Raw genomic sequence first — 21029 nt, forward strand, 5'->3', positions numbered from 1 at the left:
TGAACTGTAGAGGCTGCAGCAGCCCCTTCAGGACTGGGCACAGACTGTGGGCAGGCCCATTGCTATTCTGACTGTGGCTGATTATCACATAAAGAATGACAATGGGCCAAAGGTGTATTGAAGCACCCGCTAAGTGGGGGTGTGACGGGTCAGATAAAAGTGTTTCATAGACCGTTCTAATGTTGATCTGTGGCACACAGGTCAGTCCCTGTCATAAGGTGCAGTGACTGGAATTCAGTGATATGCACCTGGTAATACTGTCACACCCAGAATATGTGAGTCTAGCATAAGATGTCACATGCTTGGATTGTACATGTGGTTTTATGTTAAGATATGTTTATGCGTTTTTTATCATCAAAGTTCCTTTTTCCAGGCTCTCTTTTTGCTGTTAGATGTTTTTCTCTGTACAGTTTTACCAATATGTAACTTTCACATATATGGAACCAAGATGAGAATCTTCTTTCTACCAGAACCAGTTGATTAGAACAGCCCACAGTATACATACAGTGCCAACATTTACATGGTGGGGCTCAGCAAAATAAAAAGGACACACTTTTTATTGAAGCAAGATGTGTGTTTATACACATTTGTGGCATACTAAGCACCGTTATTGATGCTGATTATGGAAAACATCTAGAGTTTTGGAAGGCCCTGTCTCTCTCACTTTAGTCCCAAATATGCCCCTTAGATGTGTGGGGTTGTGCATGTATTTTGGGACCAGGGCCATCAGCTTCCACTTTTGATCCAGGTTGACATCTCAACGTGGGCTCAACATCTTGTGATTCTGAGCAAATCACTTAATTTTCCGTTGCCTATAAACGATGCATGTGACCTTGTGTAAGTAACTGATGCACATGTGGCCACAGATCACTTACTGCTCCCTAGCAGACAAAGTATTTCACCCTTGCTCCCTAAATTACTGCCCCTATTGTTGATATTTGAGGGCAATCCCCTCCCAACACATACTACCGCTTTCATATGCCAAGTCAAGGCACATCCCCTTTCTCCTCCTTCGTCAAACGCACTTATTACGTTTCTGCAACACAATATATTACAGAATATAACCCCCCCCCCCTTTCCTGGTCCCATTACAACCGACTAAATTGTAACTCTTCTATTTTCCATTTCCTTTACCGTGTTTTGCCTTGATTTAGTAATTGGATATGGACCTCAGATTTCATTGTACACATCCCCACGGCGCTCACTATTGATCACAGTGCTTGATTATATGGAGGCCGAAGTATAGCAGCTATATTTTATCACTCACTTTGTAATACAGAGTTTCGTTTCTCTGATGAATGAGTTAAATGCTCTATACACATAATTCATATGCTCTGTCTCTACTTTTGCAAAATGTAATTAAAATGATGTTTTTTTTTTTTTTAAAGATTTAGTAGTAAGGACAGGCAACCCTTAAAAGCAAAGTGTTTGTGCACAAGTAGCAGCTGGGTAGACACAGAGTCAAAGGTTTTCCGATTGTACACACGTCTAGTTAAAGCTTTCAGGATTTTATGGCAGTCAGAAATGTTTTTCGTTGGGAGCACAAGCTAGGCGGGTTTGCCGTAATAAATCTTTTTTTAATGCTTTTGACACTTTATTGATGACTGCTTTTCTTTTTTTTTTTTTACTTTTTATTGTTTTTGCGTTTACACACATATCTATATGTCAAAAAACAGTAAACATCTTCATCTGTAGTTAATTGGTACATAGCACATTACATTGCATACACGACCATAACATCTCGACGCAGAAACAGTATATTATAACCGGTGATGCTACTCTCTCCCAGCATCTCTCCCATACCAGCATCATGTAATCAATCTTAGATTGTGTGAATGCATGGAAACAATGATTTGTGGAAGTAGGATAGGAATAGAAAAAGACGGCTTATTTGAAAAGGGAAGGTCCTAGTGGCTTGTCGGGAAGTAAGTGTTATTCTAGACTTAAGTCAGGGTTAAGGAAACACAACAAAGAAGAAGGCGTATAAAATAAAATCACGCTACAAGTTTAAATGGCAAACATTTCTTGTTTGAAAAACTGCCCTAACCCACAATGTTGTGGCATGCTTTATCATAGAGCTTGCTAGAAACACTCCTGCACATAGCAATGCCTGGGATGGAGCAAAAAGGGAGGGGGAAGACAATACAAACATATAATGATGAGGATCAAAAGAAAAAAGTAAATGCAGAATATAGAGTTTAAAACTGACTCAGGAAAGTCCCTGCTTATACTTTATTCCTGGACTTCCGGTCAGGATTAAAAAGAGAGAACATAGGATGGTGGTGATAGGGCTGATTTGTGGCTCCTCATCCCTCCTGTCTGTACGTCTGTCAATGTTTGCCACTTAAACCTGTACTGTGATTTTTTTTATACTCCTACTTTTTTGTTGTGTTTCATGATTAGTAGTGGAGGTCGAAGTAGGAGTCCTCCCTCTTTCCTCCTTCATTGAGTGTGATATATTAAGTCAGGGTTCAGCAACACACCCAGAATTTTGACTGTAGAGTTTGGGTTGGGGCAGACCCCCATTGAAGAAGACCAACGCATTTGATGCCATAGATTATTTTTGTTTTGGACTGGGAGGATTTGGGATTTGGAGGGATTTGAGAAGCGTTTATGCTACCAAGTTGCTAAAAGCTTCCAAAGAAGGTATTAACCCAGTGGGTGGGTTACCTAGGTCATCACCTACATTTAAAATGAACTGATGTAGGGTTGAAACTTGGAGTTCTTTTAAATAGAAACATGTAATTGGCTGAGCCATGTGGTACCCCACCGTTAAGGGGTATTAAAGAGGAAATGAGTGGTCCTAATTGAATTCTTTCGTTTCTGTTGGTAATGAAAGAACTTAGCCAGTTTAGGGGCTGCGTCCTTTACAAAAAAGATGTATAGATGGCAAATCAGGGTGCCATATTCAATGGTATGGAAAGTGGCGGATAGGTCAAAGAGAATCACTGCTCCTGAACCACCACCGTCTGCTATAATCCAAAACTCATTAATGGCTGAGGTGATGACCGGTTCTGTTCCAAGACTTTGTCTAAAACCAGCCTGAGCACCATAAGAGCAATATATTGTTTTCCACAAATGATTGAAGAGGAATGATGACTACCTTCCCTAGTGGTTTCTCTAGAAAGGGAAGCAATAAGACAAGGGGGTCCACAGGATTGAAGGAAGGTTTCTTTAAATTACGCTTTAGATTAGCAGATTTAAACTCTTGGAGAAACACTCTACTCACTAAATATGCATTAATGAATTGCATTATGAATTGCATGATATTACAACTATGGGATTTTAATCTTGATAAAAGACAAACATCAAGAGGGGATCCAGAGGAGGAGGAGCTTCACGCGCACCCAAGATGGTCGCGTGAGCACAGGGCTCCCGGACCCTCGCCACCTCCATCGACTATCCTGTAATTTATCCTGGTTCGGACGACGGGTGTTTATTGGCACAGTTCTACTGCTCATTTATTTGTTTCAGCGAACTTTTTTGGACTTCGGGGTCCAGAGCTACAGACTGTCGCAGTTTTCTGGCCTGCTCCATGGTGACGCCCCGCGCTATCTTGTCTCGCTTGCCGTCCAGTAAGTGAACAACAACGGACTGCCAGACTTGCGTGGGCTGGCGATAGCTCTCGGTTTCGATTCCTGTCCGGAGCTCAACCTGACTTTGTAGGCTCCGTGGACGGCCGGACGCTTCTACACCCTTGGTCTCTCCGCTCCTACTGCCGATCTGTAGCGGCTTCCAGATCTGAGACTGGCACCACCTTCGCCCTTCTGGTCCTACATTTGCCTCCGCAGTCACCATTTTTACCCGTCAACAGGCGACCCGTACGGGTCCAGGATCCAAGATGGCCACCAAGCCTGAGGGTGGGAAGCGCGGGCCTAAACCGGGCGTTCGAGGGAGTGCGCTGCAAACAAACATTATGGACCGGTACACTCTAGCTAGGGGATCGCCGGGAGCAGCAGCTAAACCCTCGACGACAATGCCGGAGGACTCATCGATTGAAGACGAGCCCTCGCTGCGAGATCTCATGGGTGCCATCACCGGTATGAAGGCCTCATTGGGGCAACAATATGAGGCCTTGACTCTCAAACTGGACACGGTGGCGATTGATGTCAATCTGATCAGGGCGGACTTGGCGAAGACAAACGAAAAGGTCAAATCCCTGGATCTTAAGACCTCTAGCCTGGTCACCGACGTCTCTGAATTACAGGCTGAAGTCGGGAACCTGAGGAAAGCCAATGATTATTACTCTGGGCGCCTAGAGGACTATGAAAGCCGTGCCAGGCGCAATAACATCTGCCTGATTGGGGTCCCGGAATCATCGACTGCTGCCTCGACGGACCTATTGGTGGAAGACCTGGTGCTGAATCACTTGGCGCCCAAGGGTCTCAGCAAGTTCTTCACTGTAGAACATGCACATAGGATCCCCGGCGGCACACCTAAATCGGGTGCTAACCCTCGACCCATCATTGCGAGGATCTTTCATTTCCGGGACAGAGACGCTATCCTGCAGGCTTCGCGGCAGTCTGGTCCCATTGCCTTTGAGAACTCTACTGTCAGCTTCTATCCGGTCTTTACACAACAGGTCCAGAAACAGAGGCTGGGGTTCCAAGGGGTCAAGAAGAGACTCCGGGAAAGGTCTATGAAGTATGCCATGCTCTTTCCGGCCCGTCTGCGGGTGGTACATAGGGATCGTACTTTTTTCTTCGACCATCCTGGGGTCGTGAGTGACTGGCTTGACACGCTGCCTACGGATCATGAACCTTTTGAGGACTCTGGCAAGTCGGATCGGGCGGAAGGTGGCCCGACAGAGCAGGAGTAACTGTTGACTTTGACCCCGTACCCTTCCCGTTGGCTTTGAACTGTGCTATGCTGTGTTCTTAATGTTTGCAAGTAATAGTCTTTTTGGGGGTGGGTGGGGGGTGAACGGGTCCTTTCTCCTCCTGGGTTTCTTTTCGTAGACTAGTTGGGTGGTTGGGCGACAGGCACACTGCAAGTTTATGGGGCTCTTTGGTCTTCATAACACTAAAGAAACAGACCAGGTCCAAGATATGGTGTGTATCTGAACATATGACCGTGAGACATATGGATGCAAGTCTAGGCAACCAAGTCGCAGAGGTTTGTGTAAATCCCATCAGACCACCCCATTGGTCTTTGGTCTTCAGCAGGGGTGCGGGGTGGGGGGTATAGTTGTTTTGACATTGTTGGGGGAACTGGGTTGTTTGTTTGAATTTTATTGTTACTTGCAAGGCGAAGGAAGGGCGCGCTCCTGTTTTTGGCAGTCGCTTTGGGTGTGGGGCGGGGGAGGGGCTGAACACGGGGATGGGGGGTAGGGGACTTCGGCTATTGTGTTGGAACGTGAACGGGTTGGGGGATGGGATTAAGAGGAGGGTGGTGTTGCAATTGCTGAAACGTTTGACTCCAGATGTCGTTTTACTGCAGGAGACTCATTTGCTCGGCAACAAGTGCTACGCTTTGAATAGGCGTGGTTATCGCCTTGTGGCGCACTCGGGTTTCACTTCGGGCTCTAGGGGGGCGGGCATTCTGGTTCGGACCTCCCTCCCCTTGGCCATTGATGATGTCATTCTGGATGATAAGGGACGATACGCCGCCATTGTGGGGCGCTGGGAGGGGAAGGTTCTTATTCTGATTTCTGTGTACGTGCCTCCGGGCCTCCAGGCCACCACATTTGCTGATCTGAGTGGACTTATCCTGGGTCTCCCCGAGGGTTTGCTTTTGGTTGGGGGTGACTTTAATGCGGTGGTCTCGGGGATGCGTGATCGTCACCCTCCCAGGGAACTGCCGAAGGCCCAGACTTGGTTGAGTGACTTCCTGGAGATGCTGGGGCTCACTGATTGCTGGCGGTTGCTTCACCCGGGACAGTTGCAATATACCTATCATTCTGGTGCTCATGGTAGTCTCTCGAGGTTGGACCACGTATTACTGCCCTCGACCCATGCATCCCTCATACGGGAAGTTAAACATCTGGCACGGGGCATCTCGGACCATTCTCCTCTTTGGCTGGTGGTTGATGCACGGCAGGGTTCGGCGGGCCGAGTGGCTCCGATCAACCCCTGGTATTTGAAAGACCCCAGGGTCAGGGATGAGCTGGTTAAAGCACACGATTGTTATTTTGAGGACAATGTGGACTCTGTTTCCTCCCCTAGTTTACTTTGGGAAGCTTACAAGACGGTCATTCGTGGCCAGGCCCTCTCATTGATTGGTAGAGTGAAGTTGGCCAACCGTGCTGAGATGGTTCGACTTGAGGGGGAGGTCACGGCCCTGGAGGAGCGCTTGGAATCTGGGGTTACCGCTGAGGGGTTACATCTACTGGAGTTGAAGCAACATGAATACAGAGCTCTGGTCACTGAAGCTGCTAAGGAAATGGGGAGGGAACAGCAGGGACGCTTGTATGATGTGGGTGATAAGGCTGGGAAACTGCTTGCTTGGTTGGATAAGAGGGAGAATGCAAGTCGTGTCGTCCCTGTGATTGTTGCGGAGAATGGAGAGTGTTGTACAGACCCTGTTGATATTGTTGCATGTTTTGCCGATTATTTCCGCGAGGTGTACTCCCTGGTGTCTGATCGTTCAGAGCAGGACTCCTGCCTGCTATTGCGTGATATTGCACTTCCCTGATTGTCTGACATTGATAGAGATGCTCTGGATGCCCCGCCTACTGTGGACGAGATTGCCGCTGCTGTCCGTTCGGTCCGATCTGGCAAGGCCTCGGGCCCTAATGGGCTCCCCATTGAGCTATATAAACTGTGCCCGGATTTGCTAGCTCCTCATCTGCGCTCTATGTTTCTTGAGTCTTTGGAGGCGGGTCTTCTCCCGCCAGACCAGAGACTGGCCACTATTGTTGTCATCCACAAGGATGGTAAACCTCGGGATCGCTGTGCCTCTTTTCGACCCATTGCGTTGATTAACGCGGAACCTAAAATCTTGGCCAGGCTGCTGGCGACACGTTTGGCGACCGTTATTGGGGAACTGGTTCACCCTGATCAATCCGGCTTTATACCGCATCGTAACACGGCGCTTAACCTACGAAGGTTGCATGGCGTCCTGGCACGGGCCGAGACGCTGCGTGAGCCCGCCATCTTGGCGTCCTTAGACGCTACGATGGCGTTTGATACAATAGAATGGCCGTATTTGTGGGCGGTTCTTGCTAAGTTTGGTTTCGGTTCGGAGTTCGTTCGGTGGGTCAAATTGCTTTACGCCGGTCCCATGGCTCAGGTGGTGGTCAATGGTCGGGTCTCTGCGCCCTTTGCACTGAGCAGAGGGACGCGACAGGGCTGTCCCTTGTCCCCCTTGTTGTTTGCTCTCGCCTTGGAACCGCTGGCGGCCTGGTTGAGGTGGGAACCGTCCATGAAGGGCATTAGGTGGAACTCGGAGTTTGAGGACCGTGTATCTCTCTACGCTGATGATATTCTGCTTTATCTTACATCACCCCGTAAATCCCTCATTGTGCTGTTTGATGTCTTAACGTCCTTCCGCAAAAACTCGGGTCTTGTCATCAACTGGTCGAAGTCCTGTGTATACGTCCTGTCGGGTGCCGCCCCCCTTCTGCCAAGTGGTTGTCCTATCGCGATTGTGAAAGATGGCTTTAAATACCTAGGCATTTTTATCACGCTGAGCCCTGCACTGCGGTTTGACCGTAATTTACTGCCCCCTCTTCAGCGCCTTCGGGCAGATGTGGTCGCCTGGGGGAAACTTCCTCTCTCTCCCCTGGGTAGAGCGGCATTGTTTAAGATGATGTCACTGCCCCGCTTCCTCTACGCATTGCAAAACACACTTGACGTTGTCCCGGCTACATACTTCCGTGAGGTTGAAAGTTTACAGAGGCAACTGGTGTGGGGGGGTAGGCCCCGGATCGCCATTGCTAAATTGTCGCTCCCGTGGTATGACGGTGGAATTGCTTTGCCTGATATCCGTCGCTATTATTGGGCGTCTCAACTGGGGGCGATAAATCATTGCATGTATGGCCCTTTGCCGAATCCGGCCTTCAAGATGGACAAATGGTTGTTACCGGGGGGCGACTTCAACAGAGCCCTCTACTCGAAACTCACCCCTCGCAACTTGACGGGCCCCACTAGGACGGCCGTCCAGGTGTGGCGACATGCTTCCATGGCGCTTGGGTGGACTGATAAATTGACTCGTGCCACCCCCCTGTATGCGTCTGATAGACTTGGCTCACTTTGGCAGTTCCGGGGGTTTGATAGGTGGGACTTGATTGGTATCAGCAGGATTGATGATGTTTGGACTAAGGGGAGAATGAAGACGTTTGAGGAATTGAAAATCGAGTACGCTTTGAGCGATCGTGAATTTTTTCGCTATGCGCAGGTCCGCCACGCGGTGCTCTCGGTCTTCCCTTCGGGTGTGGAGATACCGGAGTCATCCCCGCTTGAAGACAGGGTACTGGACGGACATGTTCCTGATAGCACGATTTCGCTTATTTATAAAAAATTAATCAACTCCAGGTCTGATCTCCTGGTTCGCCTTAGAGAGGTCTGGACTGGTGATGGGCTGGAGCTGGACGATGAGGACTGGCAGGCGGCGATCTCCTCCCCTAAAGAGGTGGCCATCCAGGCGCGCCTTAGATTTGTGCAACTTAAAATCCTGCATAGAGTGTATGTCACTGGTTCCCGTTTGGTACACATGGGCTTCTCTGTGGATGGTTTGTGTCGGCGTGGATGCGGTCTCCTGGGCACCTTTTTACATATCATCTGGGAGTGCCCTGAGATAGTGCGATTCTAGTCCCGTGTGCACGAGGTGATGAGTGAGGTTACGGGGGTGCGATCGATGCCGGAAGCTAGGAGATGCCTGCTGAACGTATGGGAACCGAATGATTACTCTGTGTCGCAGCTTCGGTGGGTAACCTTGGGCAATATGATTGCCAAACGTGACATTGCGCAACTGTGGGGCGCTCAGGGCCCGCCCGGGATTCGGAAATGGAAACAAAACATGGACTGGTGCATGTTCAGAGAAAAAACTGTATATATTTCTCGAGGTACCCCCCGGAAATGGGGGAAGATATCGACTCAATGGAACACTTACCGTGGTGATATATGTGCCCCTCCTCTTCCTGACCCAGATGTTGCACCCACGTCCCCGTAGCCTGAGGGTTCCTTCACATACTATTGTATACTGGTTGCAATTTGTTTCTTCTGCCCCCCCCCCCTGTGAGACTCTTTCTCGATGGAACAAACGCTCATGGTATTGCCCTTCCCGCTTCAACACCATGTACTGCAACGTTGTGTATACTGATGTATCTTTTTCTTCTTCCTTGCAAGTTGTTTGTGTTTGTGTTATAAAATCAATAAAAAGTAAAAAAAAAAAAAGAGGGGATCCAGATAGTTTGCTGGAGGAAGCAAGTTTCCCACATTCTTCGATAGGTAGATGGTAACATTAGTGAAGGAGGATTCAGAGAACGGTGTTTGTCAATTGCTTGTCATGACCTCCTTAGGAATATGAATGTTGAATATGAGGTCCTCATTTTGCTTACTTCATTCAAGAAGAGTTTTGATAAAGTATCTACTAGATCTGGAGAGGATATTATGTCACTGGTGGAAGCTGAAAGGTTACTTAAAGATTCTATACTTTTAAATAGTGCTTGAAGTGAATTATTTGCCATAAGTCCAGTTTGTAAATAGAAAGATTCTCACTAGTTGGTTATAACTACACATTTGTTCAATAAACTTAGATTGTCTACTGAATTTTAGGTTTGTGGCAGACTCGTTCGCGCTTTTTCAACGTAGGTCTTTATTTATAGTTTGGCAGAGAGGGTACCCTGTCTCAATAGTGACAGGTTACCCTTTGAATCCAAGAAAGCTTTTTCACTGCCACTATATGTCTCTAGGGAGCTGGACACTGTTTATTTTCTGTACTGGTTGTCCCGTATTTGTGACGGAGCAATTGTTAAAAGAGTGGCGATCTACACTATGATTGATGTATGACGTGATGTATAGGGGCGTGAAGGAGCTTTCTCCCATTCGAAGATTCTCAACAGATGGCGCTGTCCTGAAGATACCCAAGGCTTAATACCATTAGAGTCGAAACATCAACATTTTTACAAGATTATCATTTCACTTAAGTCAGGATCATGATGGATTCCTGTTGATGTTGTGCCGGATCATATATGGACACACTGTGCTGTTTGGATGTATATATAGGCAGATATGCAATTAGATAACACACACTGATCAAGTTTTTGCACCTTGTGCCACCTGCACTAGTTTTTTATATGAGCTGTTTTATGCAGATTTAATGATACACTGCATATGCAGATTGAATTGGGCCATGAGAATTATTCAGTGTTATACTACTGGCTTCATTGGAGATCGTTTATGTTGGGTTATAGTAGATACTGAGTAGATTTTAACCCACAAAGCCACTGTTTGTGCTAGACTACTGACTCGGGTTTTGATCTGTGTATATGGATTGGTCCTCATCATGACCTTGGACAAGATTTGTGCTATGTAAAACTATAGAAAATAAAATGTTGATTTTGCCCATCAGACGCTTTAATCTCATCTGCAAAGAATTAAGAAAAAACATTAAACTTTGATATCAGGGAGAGATATCTATCTAGTGGCTCAATTGCACAAAGTGAAACTGGGAAAACCGAGATCAATCCCAGCTTTCCAGCTTGACCAAATTGTGTGATCTTACGCACTATATTTCACCAATCCTCCTGTCTGTTCATCATCACTTATGAAAGCACCTTCAAATTTGTGAGGTGCTGTACAAAACGTAGCTAGAGTTTCATTTAATAGCCTATGATGCTGATCGATCCTTAAGAGTTTATGCCATATGTAAGCTATACACATTTCAACTGGTTTGCCCCTTAGTTAACTAATAGCATTTTTATCAGGGTCCGGGAATGAATGTTTCTGGGTGCATGCTTAAATACTCTGACTTTTAAGAAATACTTCTCAATTCAAGAATACCATCTGATGTACTAAGGCGAAATGATCTGCATGTTAAAGAAATAAACTTTAAAAAAGAAAATTTGAAGCCACCAGATCATATTCAAACATTAATCCCGGCCCCCTGACATACCTCCGTAAACAAATTGTTGTCCAGAGATTTTAATTTTTGATTAGTGTTTTTGTATCATTACAGAAGTGATTTTGCTTGTGCAGACATTGCTAATCCAGCCAAATTGTTCTGGACGACATTCTTAAAAATGGAGGATGTGTTGCAGTGATGATGTAATATTTCAGGTACCATGAGACCTATATACTTCATTTTGGTGTCAACACATAGGTTTTGGGGGTCAAGTAGTCGTATAGAGACAGAAAATAACTCCTCAAAGCAATCCTTCTTCTAATTTCCAAAATGGCGGTTCTATAATGATGTGTGCTAGCCATCATATTGATAATTTATTTTAATATGTTTTTTTGTTTCAGGTTTTAAGTTGATTCAAATTCGTAAATATGAGTGAAGCAGGTGGTAGCAGAGGGTCTTTACCTCCTGACAGAGTGTTGCTAACTAAAAAATCTGAGGACTCCTTAAACAAAGAAAAATGTGTCATATGCCAAATTAATCTGAAAGAAAAGCCACAATCAACTGTGGCTGGACAGAAGAGAGTTTGAGATGCTGCAGAAGTATGGCAAGACAAAGTTCACCAAAGATTGAAACTGATGGGTGAAGAGGATCAAATATTGTATCATTGTACCAAAAAGTGCTATAAGTAATTTACAATAGAAAAAAGCCTGGATTTTTTTTAATCATGTATGATTCACCAGTGTGTTACCATTAAAACTGATATGGTCAATAACCATAATCATTAGAAATACAATGCAAGCATTTGCATCCAAAACAACCAACAACATGTATTAAAGTATTTCTTTTACTTGCTACAGGTCACACAATATAACCATAGCAGCCGCCAGGAGTCCCCGTACACCAGAGCCCAAGATCAAAAGCTCTAGTACAAGGAGTGCGTAATTGAATGATAACCAGGATTGCCTTCAGAAACTGAGGGTAAATTCATAAAACTTTTCTGAAGAGGCTGCTGCACTCCCCCAGCCCCAATTATCACTTTGGAAATTCATTGGTGGTGCAAATTTCTAGTTTTTGGGCACCACAGGCAAAGAAAATATACATATGAAGCCCACCCATAGAGCAGTATGGGGCGATATATTAACAGCTTTTTGCCTGCAGGAGAGGGAGGCAGAAGGTGAGTTGTGCCACACTTACCCTTGGGCTTCCTGGGTGCGTTGGTCCCACTTAGGACACCCACAGCTGTTTCCTGGAGATGTTGTTCTATGACCCGCTACTAATGTGTTGGTCCCTGGGGACATGGAGCCCCCCGGTGGCAATAAGAATATGGGTGGGGGGGATTCATATGTGCCACCTTACCTCAGAAATCAAAATCACGATGCATTGACCCTGGCCACCACGGGGTAAGGTTAGGACCTGCAGTGGAGCGATATGCTCTTGTTTCTCTTTGTTTTTGTTTCTGAAAAGGGCAAATATTTCAAACAGTGTATCTCTGGCCCCTTTGAGCCAATTTGAATTATCTTGGACTCATTAGTGACCAGGCCTAGGTACCAGCAGCATTTCAAGGGGCCTCCTGGCCTTTAAAGATTGCACTTTGAAGGGAGCTGGATGTTCTGGCCCCCTGCAGTAGCTTTATCTTCTGCCTTGCTCCGGCTGATCCTTGCCTGCTGGCCCGCCACTACCAGCCAGCAGAGCACCCACATACCCAAACTCCCCAGGCTCCCAAGCCTTCTGGCTACCTTGCAGAGCACCCGTGGTGGGGGAAATTCCCTCAACTGACCCTCAGTTGGCCTTAGAGGGCCAGCGCCACTGTCACTGGAGATAGCTATCCTAGGCAGGAGGGTGAGCTAGTGACCAAGTCCCTTGTCCATCTTTGCAGGACAAAAGGTAGCTTCTCTTTCCAGCTGGGAATCCTTTCTGTGATTGTCACCTCCCAGGTACAAGATCATATCCACTGTCTCTACTTTGTGCAGGAATTTCTAAGTGGGATTGACAGGTTCTAGATGGCAGGCATCCCTGACCAATCTTTGGATGCCACATCATCCCACCACCGAAGTCCAAACTTCCTGCACAGCCTTCGGGAACAATCCAACATGGTGACTTCAAGATTTCTCTGGAAAGAGCTTCTCTGGTGGCCTCAGCTCCACCCTTAGCTTACATAACTGCCAGATCCTGTCCCACTGGAACTTCAAAGTTGAGCCCCTACTATTGTTTGTTTGTGGCAAAGCCCATTATAGTTTTTCCTAGGTTAGCCTAACTGTGTACGTTGTAGGTCTCATTTCTTGTGAAGACATTAGCACATAACATGCTTGCCTATGCGTCACATTTTAGTTTCACACAGAACCTGCACATGTGTACACATTTTGTTCTTTTTTCTGGGATTTGGTCTGAACAGACTAGACAAGATCAAACCACAATGCCCCTTGCTATTCTACCTGGTCAGAGACTAGCACTTAGACATACAAAATAATGCAGCTGCTGTTTGTGAGCACACATGTCTTTTCGTATATCTGGGGACAATGGTTCTCAAAAGACTCTCAGCGAAGGTCCTGAAAGAGTGCTGCATCAGCTGAGATGTAGAACATCACCTATGTATTCTAAGGTACGGGGTCCACTACTAATCCCAGAGATCTATAATATATAATCATTTAGCTTCAGTAGAAAGGGGGGGCGTAGGCCTGGAATCTGATTATGAGCTGTGCCAGAGAATTAGGATAATTTCTGAACCATAAGATATGGAAGTAGTGTTTTGGGACCTGCACCTTCAAACTAGGCATGCATATTTAACCTCTGCATGGCAGATTCTGACTATGTGTATGTATAATACATTGAAAACACCACAAATGTTCCAGTAAGCACTACAGATGCACTATGAAGGCCCACTAAAATGATATGGCCTACCTCAAGTCAGTAACTATCCTTGCAGAGTCCCTTCTGGGACAGGCTACCTGTGCACAATCAATAATCTGCACAAGACAACAGTCTTAGACATGCAGCCCACGCACGTTTGTACACACAAGTTTATGTGTAACCAGCCCAGTGTTTCTTACTCTAGCTGCATAGCAGTGGCCTTATAATAAAAGGTGGACACTGACAGGTGACACACTATGTTTAATTATTGTGAATTTACAGTGAGTGAGACTCCGATATTGACACACATGCACACTGAAAGTCAAAAAAGCAGGTGATTATTTGCAAAAAAATCCTGGTGGACTAAATGGAGCATGCCTATTTACTACTAATACTTATAGGTAATCTGCATTACTCCTAATCCGAGCCTTCCTCATCCCTGTCCTTAAAGAGATGAGATGGAATGCCTCCTAGAGACAGCTACACCCTTAATTTTAAAACTGAGATGAGGGAATTTTCGGTGTTTCTCTGAACAGTCCTTCTTCTGTTGTAAGGTTCCACAGGGCCTGCACAAAATCTCCATTTTAGAAACACATTTTACACTTGACATATTTTTCTAAAGGCAACTTTTTACATGCTGTGCACTTACACAATGATGTACTTGGAATGTTTTTTGCATGCAGTATATTTCCTAGTAATAAAGTTGCAAGTGGTTCCATTGGGATGTATGACATTACAACGCATGCTTTTACATCGCATGCCTTTACAACGCTGTTTTTACAACGCATGCCTTTACAACGCATAGTGCTTTTGGGTGCTGGATAGTGAATAGTTTAATTTACTATTCCAACTCCAGTCCCCGTGGATAGTAGGGAAGGTGTTGGATAGTAAATTAAACCTATTCCCTATCCTAGAGCGCCCCCCAGCGCAATGCGTTGTAATGGTTTGCGTTGTAAAAGTTGTGTCGTAAAGGCACTGCGTGGTAGAAGTTGCGTTGTAAAGGTTGTTCACCATCTACAAACACATATATATACAGGATCGAAATGTCGACGTACAACCATCTCATGTCCTGGCTCACTATAGCAATTAATTTAAGAAATAGGACTAGCTAAAGTGAAAGACCTGAAAAGGACGGAGAATGTATGTTATTGTATTGTTTATGGTTTGAATTTGAAAGGTCCCCCATTTGCACTGTATGTAACCACAGTCACCTATTGAATTGTCTGTGTATTTGTTATTGTGTTTTCTTTATCAGACAGCCCCCATGGTAGTATTATCCTTTTGTATAAAACTGTTTACACAATTGGTGAGAAAAATAGAAAAACAGAACAAATAATTTAATAAATATATATTTTTGATAAAAATTTACTGAGGTGTGGTACATTTATAAAAGTTCACTATTGCTTGCGAAAGAAATAATCAGGTTCTGAACCAGTTCCCCGTGGCACTTACCCAACAGAACCACTTGTAGCTTTATAACTATTAACCCAGGTTCCGCGGGATACAGGGTGACCCCATTGATCTTAATGGTATAGGGCCCGATTCACAGAACTAACTTAAGACAAAATCCTAAACTTACTACCATTTTGGTATTCACAAAAGGCACTTACTCATTTTGGTATTCACAGAAGGCACTTACTCATTTCGGTATTCACAGAAGTGAGTAGTCCTAACTTTAGGACTCCTAAATGCCTTCTGTGAATACTGAAAGTCTTAAAGTTAGGATTTTTCTCAGTTTAGGTGTAGTAAAGTTAGGACTCCTATCTTTAGGACTCCTAAATGTCTTCTGTGAATACAGAAAGTCTGAAAGTTAGGATTGTTCTCAGTTCAGGAGTAGTAAAGTTAGGACTCCTAATTTAGGGACTCCTAAATGCCTTCTGTGAAGACCAAAAGTCTTAGAGTTAGGATTATTCCCAGTTTAGGAGTCGTAAAGTTAGGAGTCCTAACTTTACTACTCCTAAACTGAGAAAAATTCTAACTTTAAGACTTTCAGTATTTACAGAAGGCATTTAGGAGTCCTAAAGTTAGGACTCCTAACTTCTGTGAATACCTAAATGAGTAAGTGCCTTCTGTGAATACCAAAATGGTAGTAAGTTTAGGATTTTGTCTTAAGTTAGTTCTGTGAATCATGCCCATATTTCCTAGTAGGCATATTATCAGGTGGCCTGTACACTCTGTCCAAAGCTAAGAACACTGAACACGATACCATTGCATTTGGTTGTCCAGTTGGAAACAGTTCTAAGCCTCAAGACAAGCAATCACATTATCGCTGCACCTTTAACACTGTGCGCTTGGAACAGTGCTTTTATTATGTAAACCACCTCTAAACCAAATTCTGCGGAGGAGCACTCCTGCTGGGATTATCCTGGAACACTGTGCACTGTGACAGAGATGCAGCCCTGCTGACTCTAACATTTATCCTGCAAAGCACAATAGCCTGCTATACACAAGATAGGCCTCCTGGTGCATCATTCACAGGCATGGGGGATTGGGTTGTCCCAAGAGGTCTGGCAGAGGGTACTCCCACTACACTCTCGATAGTGTAGGTAGTATTCGATAGGAGTATAGGTATAATTATAAACACACAGTAATGCTACAGTGGTTGAACTGTTTATCTTTTTCACCATTCTTGTAATGCTGGATACGATGCTTTGTCATAATTCTCAGCTGTAATCCTGAGCCATCTTGTACCTCGGAGAGTCTTGTTGACTCTCGCTCATCTCTTATTCCCTCTTCCCCAAAGATTTATTAGGTGCCCCCTACTCCCCTGGATACTGATAAAAGGATTGGGACCACGTCTAAGGGTAGAAGTTGGGATTAGCCTTGCTATTCCTCAAGCCATGTTACAAGTGTTGTGACAATATGGCCAGGAGGGAGCAATGAGAACACAAGTTGGCTCTTCCCTCCAAATATTGTCCAACACCCTCAGGAGGGGAATTGGAGGAAAGGCATGCAGCAGTCCTGAAGGCCTGGCTAGAGATAATGCATCTGGTCCCCATCTCACCTGATCTGCTTTTACTGCCCAGAATTGGGGAAGTAGGCCATTCTATGGGGAGGCAATGAGATCTACCCGGGGATTCCCCAACAGGTCCATTATCTTCAAAAGCATTTCCTTAGGTAGATTGTATGGCACTGAGGAAGGAAAGACAGTGCTGAGCAGTTCTGCCTCCAGGTTTCACCTTCCTGTAAGGTAAAAGGCCTACAGAGATAGCAGATTCATCTCTAAAAACAAATCTCCTGACCAACCAGCCCCAGAACAGCCCCCTTTATTGTTCCATGACAATTTGAGTATGCTGTCTCCACTACTTTGTGTGTTTGAAATAGAACATTCAGTTTGTGAACAAGTCGATCATACCCTTCAATGACTCAAAGACTTGATGCAAGCTTTCAGCAATTTAACTAAATGAATCACTTCTGACTCTAACTAATGTCTCTGAAATGTTATGTCTCCCATGGTGGTGCCCAACTGTAATGCCGGACATCTATGATTAGAATAATGGGTACAGAGAACCCCTTTCTGTAGGTTTTCCAGAACCAACCACTATAGAAGGGGTTCAATGATTTCTGTTGAAATTGGTTTCAAGAATCTCAAATGTGTTAGATTATTGGCCCCACTGACACAATAGATGCATCACCACAGGCCTGAAGTGAAATATGCCCCATGGAACCACCACCATGGTGGGTACCATGGTCGGTTTAGCAATGGTCTTAGTTTGGATGGCAGACATGTTACTTGATCCTCCAGCAGAAAGGTTAACTCTAATGGCGTGGCAAAAGCCCCTGCTACCCCTGTAGTGCTGGGGCCCGAGCTGCAGGAGGCCCCCTGAGGTACTGGCAGGTCGATTTCCTGAGAGCTCCACACTGGATCCGGAGTGTGGGGGCTACCTGCATGTACTTTGAAGTGAGGTTCCCTCTAGTTTTGTTATGCCACTGGCTGACTCCCCATTTGTGTCCCGAAGATGACTCCAACGAAGTGTCTCTCTTCTTGGTATGGCACCAGGTGTGACTTCTCTACATTCAGAAGAAAGTGAAACCCCAACTCCAACTTCCATGTTTTGATCTACATCTTAGAAAAAGAAGTAGTAGAAATTAACAAGCCATCTAATGGAGGTATATTACAATCCTCTCTAACTAAAAGATGCTGTCGCAGGACCTAATACCTTTGAGAAAACTCTTGGAGCCGTTGAAAGACAAAAAAGAAGTCCAAAAAAATTGACAATGAAAAAGCCTCTATTACAACCTGCAGAAACATTTGACTGTCTGGGTGAATTTGAAATTTACCAGAAGGTCCTTTGGCGGCATCCAGGGAATGACAGTCTAAAGAGTAGTTACCTTAAATGCAACAGGTCTCGCATACATTTTGACTCCTCTTAATTCCAGAATTGGATAAAAAATGCCTGCCCAGCTTCGATATTACAGGTAGAATGAGTCATCTTCTGTTAATCTTTGAGAGTGAGAAGGAGGAATGATTGAGGCACATGAAAATAGACAGTCGGCTACTCTCATCAGTGCTCTTTGGCGAATGGGAAGACATGGGAGATGAGTGTCTACGAATAGAGGCTGCTCAGGAGAATGAGGGAACTCAATGGAATAGCAATGTTTGAATCCAAATTGTGTTACATTACTGTTTTGATGTGTATTGTGTTTTGCTCACTTTCCGCCACTTGATTTCCCATTTAAATTGCAACTGTATTTATATATTCTGAGTTACTTTTAACTTTGTGTGTTCTCACAACTCTGGCTGGACACACACATTTATATACCTCCTCTGGGCTAGACTTTCAGTGTAGGACAGGCCTTTTATTCTATCCGCATTTCCCCGATCGCTGGAAACCTTTGGAGGTCGGTTTTGAAAGCCCGGGGTTGTCCCTGGTGCCTCTCCCATCTCCCCAAGGTTTATTGCTGTAAGCACAGGAAAGAGAGATAGAGAGAGGGGGAGAGGTGTAGAGAAAGTGAAGAGAGAGAGAGAAGAGAGAGAAGATAGGAGGAGTGAGATTGGATCATGGATGAATGGAAGGAAGAAATGAGAGAGATTGTGTGAGGAGACGCAGGGCGGGAGTCTGGTTTTAGCTTTTTTGTCAGGGCTGCTTTTTGGTTCCCCAGTCCGACCCTATAGACTTGTCCGCCTCTACCAAGAGAGCCACGATGCATACCGAGGTCAGTTTTCTATTGCAGACATGTACATTGTGCCCTGATTAATAGGACCCCATAGTGTACTCTACTTTACAGTGCTTGGTGGCCCTTGCATCTGCAGAACTGATAAAAAGCATGACTCAGTGTGCTTTGTAGTTGCAATGTGCATACAAATCTTTAGAGGATTTCTATGAATGTGGGTTTCCCGTGGGAGAGAGAGATAGAGAGAGAGAGAGAGAGAGAGAGAGAGAGGGGGAGAGTGAGGGAGAGAGAGAGAGAAAGAGAGAGAGTGAGAGAGAGAGGGAGAGAGAGAGAGCGAGGGGGAGTGTGAGAGAGAATGAATGTTTGTGTGTATGTACATATCTTTTCCAAAGGGAATTTATAATTGAGGGCCTAATTTGCAAGCCCCTTGTGCTGCGTTGCATCGTGGGTGTGCCACTTGTTTTGACGCACCGACGACACTCCAACAATATCCATATTTACAAGATAGTAGATGAGTCACTTTTCATTGGGATGCGTCGGTTTTAACTGCGTCTGTTTCGGGCGCGCTGCGTAATTTATAATTTATGCAAGGTAGGCATTCTGTCGGAACACCGCCCGTAAAACTGTCGCAGTGGTATTTATGAATGTCATGGTTTTTGGTGCATTGAGTCGCTACGCTGCCAATGCATCATTATCCCTACACCTGCTAAACTCAAGTGTAGGAATGACGCATTGGCAGTGGATTGGACTGGATTGGATGCGGATTTATAGAGCGCATGGTTACCCTGGAGCGTCCCTGCTGTGGCCAAGGGATCACATCACCTGTAGTGACTTGACTGCAATCTGCAATCAAGTCAGAAGGTAAGTGGGCCACAGAAGGTAGCTATGTATACGCAATGTCACATTTCGGGACATCGAGTGCTGATATCACACATAAAAGTGGGCATACTTTTTTATGATGCAGCGCATCGAGAACTGATGCATCTCTGTACAAATGCAGCGATGCGTCAGTTCTCGTAAATGAAGCCCTTTATTATTATATCTGTGTGTGGGTGATGCCTTAGTGTGTGTTTGACTTTGAGCTGGGAGAATTATGTACGTCTATGGTTGGTATTTAAAAGTTTATATTAATTCATAATGTTAATTTGGGGTAATTACCCCATAAAACGCGTATGTAGATAAAATAACATTAAATAAGCATAACAATAAATATTACTCAAACAAATCGAGGCAGGCAATGCAAAACAATCACTTAAATTAACCATGAATTAATTAGGCATTCAATATATTGAAGAAGGAAAACCCTATATAAATATGTATAAATCAAAGAAATACCATATTTATCTAATAAAAATTACAATCATATAACATTATTACACAAAGTCATATGAATAGCTCATTACTAGTGTATTAAATAAAATAAAAGATTACTATGCAATTTATATAAGAAATACCCCATCCGCTTCCTCACTAGCCAAACTGCATAAAGATATTGCCTTACAGAGCATACAACAACATAATGAGACTTTGTACGGAGTATCCTAAAAGCTGTTTGATATTGCTTAATGCCAAGGTTTATTCATAGTTGTGTAACCCAGGATTTTCTTGCACTTTTGTGCAATGTGAAGGAAAATAGCAAAGGTTCAACATCATCTACAGAGTCCCTCCAGGAAGCACAGAAAATCTGTATATCCTGCTTGGATTTCAATTTGTTAGAACATGTGCCTACCTGCAAGATCCCTAATCTAAATTTGATATATAGGGTGCAAGCATGATAGGGTCTTACAACATTCATATAGGCGTGTGTCAATTTAAAGGATAGGAAATCCACAGTAAGGCTTCTAGAGCTAGCATTTTTGTGATAGAGCCCAATTATGTGTGCCCAAAAAGCCGAGTTAATAACTGCTCTTGTTCTGCACCTCATTGAAGAAGGTTCACTCCATATTTTTTCCATGCCGAAAGTCGGTGAGATAGATCGAATGAGGCAGACCCAATGGATGGCATTTGAGTTATCCAAATTTAAAACCTCAATTAGGGCATTCTTATAAGAATATAGTTCTTAG

This window comes from Lissotriton helveticus, chromosome 2_1, assembly GCF_964261635.1.
Source record: "Lissotriton helveticus chromosome 2_1, aLisHel1.1, whole genome shotgun sequence".
Lineage (NCBI taxonomy): Eukaryota > Metazoa > Chordata > Amphibia > Caudata > Salamandridae > Lissotriton > Lissotriton helveticus.